The sequence below is a fragment of the Myotis nattereri genome (assembly GCF_964212035.1).
Source record: "Myotis nattereri genome assembly, chromosome: 1".
Lineage (NCBI taxonomy): Eukaryota > Metazoa > Chordata > Mammalia > Chiroptera > Vespertilionidae > Myotis > Myotis nattereri.
The window spans coordinates 181,498,416-181,518,487 of NC_138075.1; positions in this window are offsets into that span (position 1 = coordinate 181,498,416).

The window sequence follows — 20,072 nt, forward strand, 5'->3', positions numbered from 1 at the left end:
TACCCATTGAAATGTTGTCTTGCAAAACTCTATATCCTTTCCCCTCCTGCTAGCCCCTGGAAACCACAATTCTATTTTTTGTTTTTAGAAGTTTGACTACTTTATATACCTCATAGAAAATTATGATATAACATTTGTTGTTTTGTGACTGGCTTATTTTACATAGCATAATGCCCTCAAGGGTCATCCATGTTGTCACCAATGGCAGGATTTTCTTATTTTTCAATGATAGATAATATTTATTGTATGTATATGCCACACTTAATTTAATCATTCCTCCTTTAATAGACATTTACTAGTAAGTTGCTTCCATCTCTTGATTTTGTGAATAATGCTGCCATGAATATGTGTGTACAAATATCTCTTTTCAGTTCTTTTGGATATATACTCAGAAGTTGGATGGCTAGGTCATATGGTAATTCTATATTTAATTTTTAAGAATCTCCATACTGTTTTCCACAATGGCTAAACCAATTATTTATTTATTTATTTATTTATTTATTTATTTATTAAATATATTTTATTGATTTTTTTTTTTTTACAGAGAGGAAGGGAGAGGGATAGAGAGTTAGAAACATCTGATGAGAGAGAAACATCAATCAGCTGCCTTCTGCACACCCCCCACTGGGAATGTGCCCGCAGCCAAGGTACATGCCCTTGACTGGAATCGAACCCGGGACCCTTGAGTCCACAGGCTGACGCTCTATCCACTGAGCCAAACCGACTAGGCCTAAACCAATTTTTTAAACCGAACAACGCACAAGGGTTCCAATTTCTCCACATCTTTACTGTCACTTCTTTATTTCTCCTTTATTGTTGAAGGACACTTTTGCTAAATATAGGATTCTTTCTCTAGAGCTTATAATCTCTTGCTCTCTCAGGTTTCTGTCTGATCTTTAGGTTCCCTGGTGCTGCAATATGTCACTGAAGTATCCTTTGTTCTCAAGGCCCTCAGGCCTCCAAAGTATGTCAGTTCCCCATCGCAGGGCTCAATAAAAACTATTCTTGGTACCCCCAGAAAAGCTGGAAAGTTGGACAAATTTTCTACTCTTTCTCTCCTGAGGGTGAAACCATGATTCAGGTATTTTCTCCTGATTGGGTTGAGCTGTACAAGCTTCGGGGAAGGGTTGTCTTGGTGAAAGACAGTGGTTTTTCTTACTCATTTCAATACAGTTGTATTTGACTCTGCACTTGACTTCTCAGCTGTTTTCTGGAGTTTTCAAAAAGGCTTTCTATGTCATACATTGTTGTTAAATTGGTGTCTTTGTGGGGGGAAGGAAGTCTGAGACTCCCTGTTCTATCATGTCGTTGATATCACTTCTTTTTTTAAAAATATTTTTTATTGATTTTTTTTACAGAGAGGAAGGGAGAGGGATAGAGAGCTAGAAACATTGCTGAGCGAGAAACATTGATCAGCTTCCTCCTGCACATCTCCCACTGGGGATGTGCCTGTAGCCAAGGTACATGCCCTTGACCAGAATCAAACCTGGGACCCTTCAGTCCGCAGGCCAACACTCTATCCACTGAGCCAAACCGGTTACGGCTGATATCACTTCTTAACTGGGACACTATTGAGAATGAGCTTTTTAAAAAAGTATATATATCCCTAATATGTAAATCAACCGAACAGTGGAATGACTGGCAGAACGACCGCTTGCTATGACACGTATTGACCACCAGGGAGCAGATGCTCAATGCAGGAGCTGTCCCCTGGTGGTCAGTGCGCTCCCACAGGGGGAGTGCTGCTCAGCCAGAAGCCGGTCTCATGGCTGGCGAGTGCAGCGGCAGTGGCAGGAGCCTCTTCTGCCTCCACAGTAGCGCTAAGGAGCAGCAAGCCAAGTGGTAAGGAGCAAGCAGGTGGGTGGTCAGGAGTGAGCAGGAGGGTATTTAGGAGCAAGCAGGCTGGCAGTTAGGTGTGAGGGGTCCCGGATTGCAAGAGGATGCAGGCTGGGCTGAGGGACACCAACCTCCCTGCCCTGTGCATGAATTTCATGCACCGGGCCTCTAGTACATATATATAACTTAACTGGGACACTTTTGACAAGGAGTAGACAAAATCATTAAAATTATATATAATTTTTTGGAATTTATTTGTTAACTATGTAACATTTAGTTTTGTTGTATTGATATGCCTATAAAATAGTTCTACTTAAAAAATACTTGCCATAAAATATCATATACTTGCATGTGTTAAACCAAAATATTGTAACTACAAAACACAAGTCAATTTATCTTCAGTTTTGAAATTTAAACTGAATTTACAATAACATTCACATTAACGAGAGTTAACACTATTTTGCTCTCATCATAATGAACTTTTAACCTTAATTTCCTACAATGGAAGAAAACAATGAGCTATTATTGATCTTAACCTTTCTCTCTGAAGCATCTGAAGACTTTGATGTAAACCTGACACAATTTAACACTTTGAGAAGTTCTTTTTCTGCTATTTGAGCCAACACATTGACAGTTTTCACTTTACTTTTGTACATGCAAAGAACACTTAAAATTGAATACCAGCTAAATAATTGGTAAGTTTGTGCCAAATGAAATGTCATGCTTCCCCTGGGGCTATGTTTAACTTTTGAGGCATACGTATTAAATAAGCCTCTTTGAACACAGTTTTTATATAACAACTAACTTTTTTAGAAGAAATTGCATTGTCTTTTTTAAAAAGTAATTATTTTGTTGAAGTGTAGCTCATGTACTTCACAGTAAACTGCATAGATTATAAGGGTAGAGCTCAATGAACATTTTTGGATCAAGAGAGAATATTGGATCCATCCCATTCTCCCACCATAATACACCATTCGTCCCCAAGAGTTATCATTATCCTGACATCTAGCACCATCATTTAATGTTCCCTACATTTGAACTTAATATAAATGGCCTTATACATTATATATATATGTGTGTGTGTTTTTATTCTGCCTCCTTTTACTCAGTATAATTTTTATGAAATTCATCCATGTTGCATATAGCAAGAGTTTGTCTCTTTTACTTGCTGCAAAGTATTCCTTTTTGTGAATGCCACAATTTATTGATTTTACTAAATTTATACTATTTCTTTTCAGTTTTAACTATTATGAAAATGCAATTATGAACCTTATTGTGCCTTTTGGGATGCATATGTACTCATTTTGTTGAGTGTATATCTAAAAGTGTAATTGCTGTGTCATAGGGTATGCATATGTTCAGCTTTAATAATTACTATAAAACAGAGAGAGGGCTCAAATAAATAAAATCAGAAATGAAAGAGGAGAAGCTACAATTGATACCACAGAGATACAAAGGATCATAGAAACTTCTATAAACAATTACACACCAACAAAATGGACAACCTAGAATAAATAGATAAATTCCTAGAAACATATAATCTTCTAAAACTGAATCAGGAAGAAAATTTAAATCTGACCAGACCAATTACTAGAAAGGAAATTGAATCAGAATAAAATACTCCCAAAAAACAAAAGTCCAGGTCCAGATGAATTCACAGGTGAATTTTACCAAACATTCAAAGAAGATTTAATACCTATTTTTCTCATACTCTTCCAAAAATATTGAAGCAGAATAAGTGCTTCCAAATTCACTTTATGAGACCAGCATTACCCTGATACTAAAATCAGACAAGGACACCATAAGAAAAGAAAACAACAGGCCAATATTCTGGACGGACAGAGATGCAGAAGTTCTTGACTAAATATTAGCAAGCCAATTTCAACAAGACATTAGAAGGATCATACACCATGATCAGTTGGGATTTATCCCAGGGATGCAAGTCTGGTTCAACATTCACAAATAAATCAATTCGATACACCACTTTAACAAAAATAAAGGATAAAAATTATGATCCTCTTAATAGATGTAGAAAAAGCATTTGACAAAATTCACTATCCACTTATGATTTTTAAAAAAACTTTTAGTAAATTTGGTAAAGAGGGACCATGCTTCAAGATGATAAAGGCTATGTGTGACAAACCCACAGCCAACATCAGACTCAATGGTAAAAAGCTAAAAGCTTTTCCTTTAAGTTCAGGAACAACACAAGATGCCTACTCTTGCCACTTTTATTCAACATAGTATTGAAAGTCCTAGTTAGAACAATTAGGCAAGAAAAAGAAATAAAAGGCATACACATTTGAAAGGAATAAGTAAAACTATCACTATTTGCAGATGACATCATTTTATATATAGAAAACCCTAAAGACTACACCAAAAAAACCTGTCAGAACTAATAAATAAATGAGTAGCAGTGTACAAAATCAATATGCAAAAGTTGGTTGCATTTCTACACACTAACAATGGACTATCAGAAACAATTTCATTTACAACTGCATCAAAAAGAATAAAATACCACCCAGCTAGTGTGGCTCAATGGTTGAAAGTTGACTTATGAACCAGGAGATCACGGTTCAATTCCCAGTCCAGCCCCAGTGTGTGTGTGTGTGGGGGGGGGGGGGCGGGGGGGGAGAGGGGGGGCGGGGGGGGTGCAGGAGGTGGCTGATTGATTTCTTTCATCTTTGATGTTTCTCTCTCGTCTTCTCTGTTTGTTTGGGGTTTTTTTAAGGATAAAATACCTAGAGATCAATTCCAGAAGGTGAAAGAGCTGTACACTTAAAATCATGAGACATTGATAAAAGAAATTGAAGAAGGCACAGCTAAATAGAAAGATATTCTGTGGTCATGTATTGGAAGAATTAAAATGTCCATACTACCCAAAGTAATAATGTTGTATTGCATGTTTGAAAGTTGCAGAGAGATTAATCATAAAACTTTTCATCATAAGAAAAAAATTTGTAGCTTTGTATGGTGACCAATGTAAATAGACTTATTGTGGTGATCTAATTGTAGTATATACAAATATCAAATCATTAATTTGTATACCAGAAACTGATATTTCAACTATAACACAATAAAAAAATAAATAAATAGAATTGAGTCTTAAGCAAAAACATTTGTTTTAATAACTGAAAGGGACAGACTAAGATGATATTATGCATTTGGGTACCCAATGAAAAGGAGAATTAAGAAAGCAGAGCTGGAAACACTTACTGGAAAAATAAAATAGTTTTATGTTTCTACCCACGTTGTTGAGACAGCACAGTCAAGTTGCTTGCATAATCTTACATGGATTACTTGGCTCATGTCATCCTGCCCCAAGAGGACAGGCCTGCATCTGTTCTGGCCACCACTATATTCCTATGTTCAGCACAGAGCCTGCCACATAGCAGATGCTGTGATGCTGTTATATTTTGGTTTTCTAACTAAGAAACTGCAAACACTCCTAATGATAATTAAATTCTATCTGGAGGCAATAATCTGTGAAAGTATAATATCATATTATTCAATTTGCAGCATTTTTTGAAAAAAATCTAGTTTTGCATTCTAGAATGGAGTAACTAAAGTAAAAATTACAGGGATTCTACTTTTTTAATTAAAAACTGGTATTAGAGTCTATAACTTTAACTTATTACCTAAATTGAAAAAACAAATGGAAGAGAAAAACTGTGGTTAGCATATTAAACAAATACTTTATGTGTACAAGCTTCTTATCCATTTAGTTCACTTTGCAATGGGGAGCATATTGGATTTTTAAGAATTGCTTATTGCTATTTAGAGTTTGAACTTCGTGGTATTTTTATTACATTGAAAAATACTTTTTCCCCAAGAAAATGCAATGATAAATAGCATAAGTAACAGTAGGATTCAGCCAGTACCAGAATGGGCAATAAATTGGACCATGATGAATCTGTTATCTGTTCAAGTTCAGTGTGACCTAGGAATCCACCCATTTTTTTGGCCCGGGGAGGGGTATGATTTTGGACATTTAATTACTCAGGCATTAACAAAAGTTTATCCTGCAATGATTTTATTTGTAAAGTACTTCTATGGCATGAACTCAAGGATTCATGATAGCAAAGTTTATAACAAGCCATTTATATTCATTTTCTTTAATAATTTATTTGTGGGGCCTAGACTAGACAAAACAAACAACATTTCTCTTTTTTTCTCTCTCTTTTTTATTAATCCTCACCTGAGGATATTTTCCCATTGATTTTTAGAAAGAGTGGAAGAGAGAGGGAAAGACAGAGAGAAACACATTGATTGGTTGCCTCCTGCACAAGCCCCAACTAGGGCCCTAGGCCAAGGAGAAGCCTGCAACCAAGGTATGTGCCCTTGATCGGAATAGAACCCTGGACTCTTTGGTCCGCAGACTGACTCTCTATCCACTGAGCCAAACCAGCTAGGGTCTTTTTAAAAAAAAATTTTTAATAATATTTTTTGTTTTAGAATAATATGGGTACAGAGATTTTCCATATACCCCACACCCAGTTTTCCTATTATTAACATCTTGCATTAGTTTGATACATCTGTTATAAGCAGTGAACCAGTATTGATGCATATTATTAGCTTATATCCAAAATTTACTCACATATCCATTTTTACCTAATGTCCTTTAGTTTTTACTTAATTTTTTACCCAATTCCTTAGTTTTTACCTAATTTTTCAATTTTTCTTTGTCTTTGATAACCTTGACAATTTTGAGAGTATCAGGTGTTTTGTAGAATGTCCCACATTTGGGATTTTTATGATTTTTTAAATTTTTTATCATGACTATGCTAGAGTTATGTGTTTTGGGCACAAAGGCCACAGAGATAAAGGGCCATTATCATTACATCATATCAAGGTTACACACCATCAACATGACTTATCTCTGTTGATGTTGACTGGAACACCTGCTTGATGATAGTGTTTTCAGGTTTCTTTACTGTAAAATTACTTTTTCTCTCCATTTCCATACTGTATTCTTTGAAAGGAAGTCAGATTCACCTACTTTTGGGGGGTGGGAGACTTATTTTTATTGAGGTATAATTGACATGTTATATTAGTGTCAGGTATACAACATAGTGATTTGATATATGTGTATATTATGAAATGTTCACTGCAATAAGTCTAGTTAATATCCATCACCATACATATTCTCAATTTTTTCTTGTGATGAGACATTTTAAGATCTTCTCTCTTAGCAACATTCAAATAAGCAGTTCAGTATTATTAATTACTGGGGGCCCAGTGCACAAATTTGTGCACTTTGAAAGGAACTGAGCTGTGAGGCTGCAGTGGGCATAGGTCTCAGCCCATCCTCCGAGCCCCTGCCTGGCCCCTCCCACTGCGGTCCCCAGTCCCCTGTCTGCCTGTAGCCCGTTCCTGCCGCCACTGCTTCCACATGCTGATGGCACAGGCCCCACTCACACCCACTGACGGCACAGAGCAATTGGGGCCAGTGCCAGGAGCGGGTGAGAGCAGGGCCGGCACCATCAGTGGGTGCGAGTGGCAGCTGCTGCCCCGATCACCCCTCAGGAGCAGGGGGAGGTGGAGAAGCCCTCAGGGGTGATCAGGGATGGCAGCCGCCGCTCACACCCGCTGACAGCACCGAGCAATCGGCACCAGCAGCGGTTGCCGGCAGTGGGTGTGAGTGGCAGGTGTGACCATGGCACGTGGGAGCAAAGAAGTTTCAGCAACCACCAGAGGCTCACCCCGATGACAGCAACTGGTGCCCTGCCTTGGTCTGGCACCCTAGCTCACCTGCTCCATCATCCCACCATGGCCGACGCCCACCATGTTCCACGTGCACCCCCTTGTGGTCAGCACACGTCATAGCAACCAGTTGTTCAGTTGTTCTGCCATTCAGTCTATTTGCATATTAGCCTTTTATTTTATAGGATAGGACTATATAGGATAGTCACCATACTGTATATTACGTCCCTATGGCTTACTTATTTTATAACTGGATCTTTGTACCTTTGACCTCTTTCACCCTTTTTGCCTTATCCCTCTGGGGTAGAATTTCTTAGCAAACATTTTTAATTGAATTTATTGGAGTGATACTGGTTCACAAAACCATACAAGTTGCAAGCGTACAACTCAGCAAAACATCATCTTCACAATGCATCATGTGGCCTTTGCCTCAAGCAAAGTCTATTTCCATCCCTTTTTCCTCCCTTTGCCCACCTCCACCTACTCCTTATTTCCCTTTCCCTCTGGCTATCACCACACTGCTGTCTGTGTCAATATGATATATATACATAGGTTTTTGCTTAATCTCTTCACTTCTTTCATCCAGCTGCCCAACCCCTCTGACAGCTGCCAGTCTGTTCCATGTATCCGTGCCTCTGTTTCTATTTTGTTCATTAGATTCCACATATAGGGTGTCCCAAAAATGTATACACATTTTGAATGATTATAAAGTTAGTGTTTATTAACCTACAGTTCATTTTCAAACTGATGGCTGTTCTGGTCCAGGCACTGCTGATAACTTGAAGCAATGGAATCCCAAACATCAAGAATCATTTTGTTCGGTATTTGTGTACCCTCTATTCTTCAACTGTTGCTGATTGGCTGATGGTGGCCAGGAGCAGAGAGACAATGAGTTGAAGATGCTGATGAGGCCACATTTTTCTGTCTTGTCTACAAGGATTCACAGACCAATCCTGGCTGAACCCTTTATTGCCTGGATCCTTGATACTCAAGTCGTGGTCCATAGACCAGTGTCATCATCCTCACCTGGGAGCTTGTAAAAAATGCAGAATCTCAGGCTTCTCCTAGAATGACTGAGTCAGAATGTGCATTTTAATGTGATTCCCAGGAGACCCACATGCACATTAAAGTCCAGGAAGCATAGGTCCAGGGTGGGGTGGGCAAACTTCTCCTGTAATTAAAGTTTTATTGGGACACAAAAATGCCTGTGCATTTATGTCTTGTCTATGACTGCTTTTGCACTGCAGTGGCAGTTTGAAGAATTACAATGGGACTGTAGAGACCATAAAGCCTTAAATCTTTATTGCCTATCTTTTTACACAAAGCTTTGCTGACCCTTGATTTAGCCACACACTTCACTATCTATGATGGACTTGCAAGGAGGGAGGTTCCAATTTTATTCTACACCACTACCCCATTCCCTGCTTTTTAAGAAGAGGCTAACAATCCATGATTCCTCAGACACTGTATGGATTTCTTTGGAGAATTACTGTGCTACATCTCCATGACAGAAAGTAAGGAGGTGGTCTCCCCAACCCCATTCCCAAACTGAAGCCAAGTGAGGGAGACGTCAAAAGAATCACTTTGAGAGATTAATATATTCTTCCTGAATTTGGATGACACGGGGGCTGATTCCTCAGTTGTTCCTGAAAAAAAAAAAAATCCAGAAGAGACATTGTTAGAGGGTGAATGGTTAGAATAAGGAGAAAGGACCACAGTGGCAGTGAAATGGACCAGATATAGTAACTGTTCTCCCCTTCCTCTTCTTCATAGGTTTATTTTACCATAAAATTCACCCTTTTAAATGAAGTGTGCAACTCAATATATTACTGTATTCACAGAATTGTGTAACCATCACCAATATCTAATGGTGGAATATTTCATCTTCCCTAAAAGAGATCTTGTACCTATTAGCAGTACTACTCATTTCTCCCACCCCCAGCCGTAGGCAACCACAGGTCTACTTTCTGTCTTTACAGATTTTCCTATTTGGGGCATCTCATAAAACTGGAATTATGTGATATGATATTTTGCCTTTCTTTTGGCCTGGTTTCTTTCACTTAGCATAATGTTTTCAAGGTTCATCCATGTTATAGCATAAATCAGTGTTTCCTTACTTTTTATTGCTGAATAATATTCCATTATATGAATATACTATATTTTATTTATTTGGTCATCAGTTGGGAGAGATTTGGGTTGTTTCCACTTTTCTAATATTATAAATAATGCTTGATTGGAAAAAATAATATATGAACATTTGCATTACAAATTTTTGTTTGCATGTCTAATTTCAACTTCCTGGGTATATATCTGGCAGTAGAATTGCTGAATCTTATGTAACTCTTTGTTCATCCTTTTGAGGACTGCCAGGCTTTCCAAAGGTGGTATTCCATGATATCCTCCTATTAACAATGGGAATGCAGTGTTTGAGACTTCTAGTCTCTCCACCTTGTTTCCAACACGTGTTACTATCCATGTTTTTTATTAATAGCTATCCTAGTGGGTATAGAGTGATATATGATTTTGGTTTTAATTTTCATTACACTAATGATATTGACGTTGAGCATCTTTTCATGTGTTTTTTGGCTATAATTTATTGGAAGAAATTTATTCAAATGTTTTTATCCACATTGTAAATTAAACCATATGTCTTTTTATTACTGAGTTATGGGTAGCTAATTTTGAGTTGCCTTAAAGGGTCTTTACCATACAGGCCTTCTGGGAAGAGTGAGAAGATCAAACCACTAGAGACCACCAGAAGGCAGGGACTGAAAGCTACATCATGAATGGGTAATGGGAGGAGACTTCACCCTTATTAAAGAACTGCTGATGGGTCTTCTGAAAACTAATGAAAGCACTAAAGAGAAAAAGAGCCAGAATATGGGCTTACAGGCCAGATATTTCGGTGGTATCAATGTCAGGAGATTTCTCACCTTTTCCCTGAACATCACCTCCCACTCCTCTCACCTCCCTAACTGCTAGAATGAGTGGGTAATTAACCAATAACAGGGGGAAGGGACAGAAGGAAGTAACTTGAGCTGTAGGGGAGAGGAAACACTTGAGTGGCCTGAGACAGTGAAGTTTTGATTTAAATTTAATTGAAAAGTTTTTGGTTACAACTTTGTTTTTACCAGTTTTGCTAAGAAGCAGTGATAGCAGCAGAGTTGATTAAGAAAAATGAAGAAAAACTGCAAAAAGGAAACACACCTAAAAGAAGGTGGTGCCTGCTTTTTAGGTATTGATACCAGGAGCCATGCTTTCCACAACCACCACCTGTAGTTGCAGGAAGCCCTAGATGTAATGATAGTGTCATCAGTTGGACTGTATGCATTATTATATCAAGGCGTTAGATGGCTTGCATGAATGCTCTCTTCAGTGTGAAGGCATCCTATACCACTCTTGCTGTGAAACTGAAGTGCATGTAGAAAAAACTGATACTATATGAAACTTCATAGCACTTGTGACAACACTTCGATGTGTGATATTTCTCCAGGTACCCTCCAAAATTCCCCGCAGACGAGGCTTCCATCCTCATTATGTGTTGGCCTCAGCCTGGCCATCCAGGACTGTTCTATTAAATTGCTGCCAGGATGTTACATCCAGTTACCTCCAATTTCTAGAACATATTCTCTACTAATGTTATTGAAAACAATTTCTACTTCATCCAGATTTTTTTTTGCAGTGGCAATTAAAGTTTTTCTTCCATGAAAAAAAGTTTTATTAAATCAAAGATGAAGCTATTTATTAACACCTGAGAGTAACAAAAAAATAAATGGGTGTACCTAAAATTTTATAAAGAGATGGGACTGATTGAGCTCAGTGGAGTCAAAGGCAGTTGTGTGAAAATAAATATTGAGCTTGTTTATAATGTTACCCCTTCTGAGTCAAGCATTTTTTTAAAAAATATATTTTATTGATTTTTTTACAGAGAGGAAGGGATAAGGATAGAGAGTTAGAAACATCGATGAGAGAGAAACATCGATCAGCTGCCTCCTGCACACCACCCACTGGGGATGTGCCCACAACCAAGGTGCATGCCCTTGACCGGAATCGAACCTGGGACCCTTCAGTCCGCAGTCCGACGCTCTATCCACTGAGCCAAACCGGTTAGGGCTGAGTCTAGCATTTTTGATAGGCCATTTACAAGAGCAGCACCCAGTATAAACCTCTAAGGCAACGGTTCTCAACCTGTGGGTCTCGACCCCTTTGGCGGTCAAACGACCCTTTCACAGGGGTCGCCTAAGACCATCCTGCATATCAGATATTTACATTATGATTCATAACAGTAGCAACATTACAGTTATGAAGTAGCAACGAAAATAATTTTATGGTTGAGTCACAACATGAGGAACTGTATTTAAAGGGCCAGAAGGCTGAGAACCACTGGTCTAAGGCATGACTGTGTGTGTGGTGGGATTGATTTAGGAAGTCAGAGAAGAGTAATGGTCTGAGAAGCTGGAAGGCCCGGATGTTGGCTGGACAGTCAACTTTGCTATTGTACTCCTTCTACAGGATAGTAGGAAATGTGGTCGGAATGACATCAAAGAAGCTGAGGGATGTCCCTGGAGGCTGACAGCTGACAGCCATGGGGATGTTGGGGGAGCCCTGTATAAGCAGAGTAAGTAGGATTATTGATTAAATGTTTTGGAGCTATGGTCTGGAAACTTCAGTGAGGAGTATGCCAACCACATCTCTAGTCTTGGTTTTGGGTTGGGATGGGAGAAAGGAAGGCCGCTAACTGAGAGACTTGAGAAGAAAGGGGAAGTATGTGAGCAGTTCATGGGGTTTGGAAAGAAACAATGAAAGAAGCCAGCCAGGGTCATGAATGGAAGAAGCAAGGATAAGGGACAAGTTCAGGGATGGAGATAAGCCTGAGGGGACAAGGGCAAAGTCTGGAGAGGTCCCTGCAGAGGCGCCAATAATTTTATGGACAAAGGAGATGGGGGAGGGAGTAAGCAGCCAAGGGAAGTGGGAACAATGAAACCATTGACAGAACTACTTGGTGCTAAAGTTTTCATTCTATATTTGATACATTGGTGTCACCTAACTTGTCATATGAATAACAACCCCATCAAGTTGCAAAACCCGAATACCAACGCTAAGAACTTGGGGTTTCTCTGACCAGTGACTTTTTTATTGTGAAATTCTTCACTTTGAAAGGGGGAATTTCCAGTGGAAATAATAGACTGTAAATTGTTTACTTGGCAAAACACCATTAGACTAAGCTAAAGACCTTGATACACGAGGATATGATAACAGAAGTTTACCTGCCAAGTGCTTTCATAATGAAATGGTAGGGAAATTTTTTCTGACCTGCAGAGCAAAAAAAATGTTCTGAAAGATACTGTATTATATTTAAGGGATGAAAAAGTAGGAACAATGAAAAAGCCAATTAATGAATAAACTGGGTGGGAATCAAGCAAAAGACTAGTTGAAATAGCCTTAAGTTCTTTAGCCAAAGATTTATCCTTCATATTGGAACAAATAGAGAGAAAAAAAAAACTTTTCAGGGCTGCTTTGCTTAGATTTATTGTCCTCATTTTCCATCTAGGGTGTATTTAATGCTAAAAAGGGACAGAGAGAAAAAAGGAGTGAGGAGTGATAATTAAAGCACAGAACTATTTAGATGACATGTTATCAAATATATAGGAAGTTTATAAAAATTTGCTTCTGCTGTATTTTTAAGCTTTATTTTATTCCAATCAAGGCGCACTTATTGAATCGTAATCTTGCATCTAGCACTGCACCAAGTACTATGCATGCTTGGGTAAAGGTATAGGCATGACTCTTACTTTTATGGAGCTTACACTCTTAGGAAAACAAGACTAACCATAAAGAGAGAATACAAGATGCTTTCAAAGAAATTAATTGAATATGATCATGCATCTTAACAGAAATGAAAGATAATCCTTTCGTGGATAAAGCGCTTACTAGATTATGTACTGGTAATATGATGAAGACTGTATCTTGCAAGATGCTATTTATTAACAACTGCAAAAAATTTGCCCTTGACCATAGCTGCTAAATTTACATTCTAACTCAAAGGTAGGAAATTCATCAGAATATTTCCTAGAGTTTGCTCCATGGAACAATATTATCCTGAGAAATGTGGCCTACTATGTCTCCTTCTTGGGGAATTATAGTAACATTTTTATATTAAAGGCTCTGAGAAATCTTCCAGCAATGAAGCCATGTTAAACCTGTACAATCCTACAAATCCAACCTGTTTTTTACTATAGAATCGTCTTTACTTAGAATCACTGAACCCATTTTGGCAAATGCTGGGTTAAAGGATACACATGAGATACTCAGGATTTGACGAATGAGAAAAGCAAACAAAGTAAAACTAATTTGCACCTAGACAAAGGGTTTATTTACCAATATCTATCCTATCTAATAATAGACAAACATGGTAATTAACCGTACCTACAATACGCTTCCCATTGGCTAATCAGGGTGATATGCAAATTAACTGCCAACCAAGATGGCGGCCGGCAGCCAGGCAGCTGAAGCAAACAGGAGGCTTGCTTGCTCCAGTGAAGGAGGAAGCCAAGGTTCCCCGCCTGCCACTGCTGGGCTCTGAGCTTGCACTCTAAGAAACAATGTTGCAATTATAGAAGCTAAACAATCCCCAGAAACCTGCTTTCAGCCAGCCAGGCCTCAGAGCTGGAGTTGCAACAGTGTTTCAATTGTAGAAACCAAACAAAGCCCAGATACTTGCTTTCAGCAGCTGAGGCCTCAGAGCTGGAGCCGGCCTCAGAGCTAAAGCCAGCTCTCAGCTCCAGTGACAGCCATAGAAGGTAAATAAATCCCAGAATTTAAAAAAAAGGAAAGAAAAAAAGGGGAGGTTGGGAGCTTCAGTCACCCACCAGCCTGAAAACGGCCCTCAGCCCATCACCCAGGCTGGCCAGGCACCCCAGTGGGGACCCCCACCCTGAAGGGGGTGTGACCAGCTGCAAACAGCCATCATCCCCTCATCCAGGCTGGCCAGGCACCCCAGTGGGGATCCCCATCCTGAAGCAACAAGATGGCGGCTAATTTGCATACTGAAGGCGGGGGGCGGCAGCGGTCAAGGCTGTCTGCAGTCTGGGACCCGGATCCATGACCTGGTGGGCGGGGACAGCGCTTGAGGCTGTCCGTGGTCTCGGACCCGGATCCATGACCCTGCCAGGCGGGGGGCAGCTCTTGAGGCTGTCCGTGGTCCCGGGACCAGGATCCGTGACCCTTCCCTGTGGGGCGGCAGCTTGCACAGGGCGGATCAGCTGGGGTTGGGCAGGGCAGGATGCTTGGCTTCTGCCCAGCCCCAGTCACATTGGGCAGGTGAGCAGTGCAGAGAGCCTCTGGACAGGGGAGGCAGGCTGGTGGAAGGCGGCCTGTACTCCCCACATGGCGGTGGTGACAGCTGTGAGCGCGCCAAGCGGAGCCTTCAGGCTGAGCTGAAGTAGCGCCTACAGGCCATCAACGCCCAGGAGTGGCTGCGCAAGTCCCGCCTTCTGGCCCAGAAGGTGCAGAATTGCAGGGACAGCCACCATGGCGGGCCAGACTGATGTCCTCCTGGCCACACCAGGGGTGTTTGCGGATCTGCAAAGCCAGAGGCCTCCGGTGTGCACATCCCCGCTGGCATGCGAACATCCCCCAGCACACTGTCACCCTCCCACACCTGCAACAGTTGCAAACCAAGGCATGCACATGTTCCCCCCGCCTCTCCACCGCACTTCCATCAACCCAGCATGCCTAACACCCCCACAGGATGTGCACACATCCCCTCTGATGCACTCATGTCCTTTGGATGTTCTGGGTGTTCTGGGTGCTGAGGGTAGGCACCTGTGAGATGACAGTGAGAGGGCGGAGTGGTGATGGCCTGTTCCCACGGAGGCCAGTGCAGCTATGAGATCACCTCTAGGGGGTTAATGCAGGTGCTGAGGCGGAAGCAGGTGCAGACAGACACGCCTGTTGGGTGCGGGCAGCCCTCTCTGAGGTGCCTTCAGTCAGCGTTCAAGATCAAGAACCCAGAGACGGAGAGGAATTCCGTCCTCTCAGTGAAACAGTGGGATAGTTGGGGCGACTGTAGAGGAGGAATGTGCACTTTGGGTGCCAGCACCCATGAGCGAAGGCTGCCCTGACTGAGCCTCGCTTGCTTGGGGTCTAGTGCACTCCTGCCAGGCAGCAGGTGACAGGATGTGCTTTTCCGAATTAATGAGAGAAAACGTTGATTCTCCTGCTGCCCATGAAGGTGGAAAGTGAAGTGGGGAGGCATGTGGGGAGTGAGCGAGGTTCCCTGTCTGGGGGTTCCAAATCTGCTGTTGGTTTCTTTCACTGCTGACTAGAGATATACAGGGTGTCCCCCCAAAATGTATACACACTTTGAATACATACTAATTCCAATGGTTTTAAGCATAAGAAAGAAACAACAATGGAGCTGTTATCTGTTAAAAGTGTGGGCACAAACAGGTAGTTGGACATTCCCTGAGGGGTCTCAGATTGGAGAGGGTGAAAGCCAGACTGAGGGGCCCCTTTCCCCCCTACCCCAGTGCACGAATTTCATGCACTGGGCTACTAGAATATATATAAAGGCTAATATGCAAAGTGTCCCCTCTGGAGTTCGACCAGGAGACCGGGAGTTTGATTGCTCGCTATGAGGTGCGCTGACCACTAGGGGGCGGCACGGAACAAAGGAAGGCCCTGGCCAGCGGCTGGCAGCCGGCAGCGGGGGAAGGAAGGCCCTGGCCGGCAGCCAGAAGGCCCTGATTGGCCCTGATTGCTGGCCAGGTCTAGGGACCTTACCCCATGCACGAATTCCGTGCACCAGGCCTCTAGTTCTGAATAAAAGCCAAAGCCCTAGTGTCTGAGCCTCAGCACAAAGTCATAGGAAATGGAAACACAAATATGACTCCAGGTGCCTTGAGGAATAATATAGACCTTTAATGTGGTCTATATTAGACCACATAGAAGTCTGGTCAGTGATTTTCCATAAATATTCCTTTAATTCCCTGTCTACATTTATTCAGCCATTAAAATATTTATCCTGCTCTATTCATAAACATGTTTCTTCTATCATCTTGCTGCTCAACCCTGTATGCTCCCTTCTTTTCTCCCTATATTTGTACTATTGCTTGTAGCAAGAAAAACATAAAATGTCAAGGAATTACCCTGACAAAAATGCATAAGATCTTTTAAGATAATTTAAAATCATGGTTGATGACGAGCCAAAAAACTGGCATAAATGAAGAGGCATCCTATACTCCTGGATAGAACAAAGTATTACATAAAGATGTTAATTCTTTTCTTAAAATATATTTTTATTGATTTCAGAGAGGAAGGGAGAGGGAGAGAGAGAGATTTAGAAACATCAATGATAAAAGAGAATCATTAATCAGCTGCCTCCTGCACGCCCCCTACTGGGGATTGAGCCAAAATATTAATTCTTTAAAATCCTGGAGGGAAAAAAAATCCTGGAGGCATTGTGGGGCTCTTCCAATCCTACCCTTCAACTTTTTGTGCTTCATAGCACTGTTCCCATATAAGATCCATTAGACTATTGATGTGGGATCCCATTGCTCGGTGGGAACACCAACCAAGAGACAAGATTTTTAAAAATGCAGCATCAAGGTTTTTTTTTAAAAAAAAAAAGAAATATAATTGGCTGGATAGCCATCCCCACATTAGATTAGGAGAATGAGGGCAACAGCTCAGGGAAGAAATATCTATATCTATACCAATTGCCCTATGCCTACATGACCATTGTTTTTTAGATATATATGAAGGAGGTAACTATCTCTTTCACAGATTTACAGATTGAGAGGAACTGTACTCAAAGAGGCTGTATTTCAGGAAGTCGACTCAAGGACTCTCTTCCACCCTGGGACCTTATTTAGATGAGAAGATAATGGATTTTTGACACTCATACTCTGCCCAATTAGCTTTTCTCTTTTATATTCTCATTTAAATTAAGCACTTGAGTGCCTGTTGTTTACTAATCACTGAGTTACTTGCAGGGTACTCAAAGTTAAATAAGACAGTTACTTATCTTAAGTCTGGTGGGAAAGACATAGAGGTAAGCCCAACATACCATCACGGGGAAATAGGTACAATATAGTTATATACCCAGAATGCAATGGGAGTAGAATGACAGCATCTAAATCAGGAAAGCCAGAAAAGGAATCCTGATAAGGTGATACCTGAGCCAACTCCTGAAGGACAGGTAGAAGTTATTTCGGTTGGACTATATGACATTATCATTCTTGCATTTCAGAAATGGTTGATTACTGGTAATTTATTATGGCCCAACCTGATAGGTAGGTAAGGAATATTCTACACAGAGGCCTTCCAGTTGAATACGACAAATTGAACACACATAGATTTATCAACAACAGGACTTTCTCCTAGGACAAATTAGTCTTTCCAGCTTTTGTCCACTGTATAAGTTACTGACTTGGTGGCTTGAGACATTTCCTCCTCAGACTTTGGTGAAGATGTTGAGTGGAATGGCCAAGAGCCCTGTGTGGGAGTGAGTCAGGGTGAGTTGTCCATCTTTATTATCATCACTTTGATGTTGACAGGAGACAGCTGGCGCTTTCTATACACAGGCAGCTATTTGTCCTGGGAGAGAAACAGTTCCAAGGAAAAGTGGCCATCATGGGGAAGCTGATGAATAAGCCATTCCAAAAAATTCACTGGATTATCACATGCCGTGGTCATCAGCCAGCTCCCCATAATTCTATCCTTAGTATGATTGTGGGGAAGCTGAAGGTGGATGAAATGCTAAGTCATTGAGTTCTCAAGAATATGAATCACAAATAATATGTACTAATAATACTTTGAGTGGCTTTATAATTCTCACTAAATATCTATTAAATTTTTAAATTAAATATTGATTCTTCACCCTTGGTGAGTTAACAGCTTGGTTCGCCACTGACCAAGGGGAGAAAAGCTGTAACTGACTTGGTTCCCTGGGGAGGAGAGGTTCCGTGCCTTAACGGCTGAGCCCATAGATTTCAAAGTTGAATAACGTCTCTCTTTTTCTCACTCAACTCCTTTTTTTAAATTTTAACTTTAATTGGACACTGTGCTCAATTCCAATGTTGTGATAGATATGCCTGAAGAACTGTCAACATTTGCTTTGGCTTAAACATCCTTGGTTATCTTCTGGCCTGGAAATGGAAAGTCCTGGTTCTACCTGGCACTGGCCTTGAGCCACACAGGAAGTCACAGAACAAGAAGGGCCTGGCTCAGGGAGGGGAATGGAGCTGTCCAGGCCTGCTCTGGGCCTCAGCTGACAACCACTGCCCTTCCTCCAGTCATGGTGGGGCCCATCCTCCAACAGAGATTGAAAATGTTAAAATTCCATTAAAATGACATTAAGAAATTATTTCAAAGGCAAACATTTGAGAAGAAAAGGAAGCTGTATAACAATGGGCAAATGATAACTGACTTAATGGACCAGAGAAAGTAGAACCTTCTTTGAAAATCAAGGAAATCTTCAAAAGGGATTGTTCATTCCATAAAAGCCCATACAATAGATGTATTAAAAAAAAGAAGAAAAAAAGACCTACAACAAAGCATATCATTATGATATTTCTGAAAGCTGAGTCAAATAGGAGACCTTTAAACTTTTCAGAGATAGAATAAATGGGTCCTCTCTAAAGCTAGGGAATTGGGACTATAATTAGCAAGATATTTTAATATCCAGTTGGCCCAGCTCCATGTCTGCTAACCAAAACCCTTGGCTAACTCTTGACTCCTGGTAACTCAGATCTCCATCTGGGTTTACATCCCTTTGTTCTGGGTTTCCTGGTCTGTCACTGGGCCTGCCCCAGGCGATTGTCCTGACTTGCTTCCTTGCCTTTCTACTCTCTGCTTCATTCAGAGAGTATCTCACCTCTCTGGATATGGCTTCTCATCCTCTTGGCTAAAGGTCTCCATGACCTGGATCATTCATCTTCATTCCTTTAAGACTGTCTAGGCTATATGCTGCTCAAACTAGGAATATCAGACTCTCTTGTTAATGTTGAAATTGTCTCACTGAACATTGTAGAAAAGTTTCCCCATGTATCCCCATAATTGTTCTCTCTCTCTCTCTCTCTCTCTCTCTCTCTCTCTCTCTCTCTCGTCACAGACATAAATATAATCAGTAGTTTACTCTAACTGAATATTTAAGAGCAAAACAAAATGCTTAAAGTGTGTTACATAATTAGTCACATATTTATACCGTATACACTTGTTATTCAATGAAGATATGGTTTGATTTCCAAATAACAAAATGTTGTGAATAGTATCAGAAAAAAAATGGATACTGAGTATCTGAGCTAATAGTTTTACATTTTTTTAGGTAAATTGTCTCATAATTTTCTATTTTACTGTGTGTAGTATATTTCTTCAATCCAGGTGAAAGAGCACAAAATGCTTTGTCTGTGCTACTCTTAAGCCACGTCATTAAACTATTCTTCCCTGAAATCAGCAGTATAGGTCCCATTTACAAATGAAGAGTCAGAGACAAAGGCTCCAAGTTTGGAGGGTTAAATCCAGGTTGAATA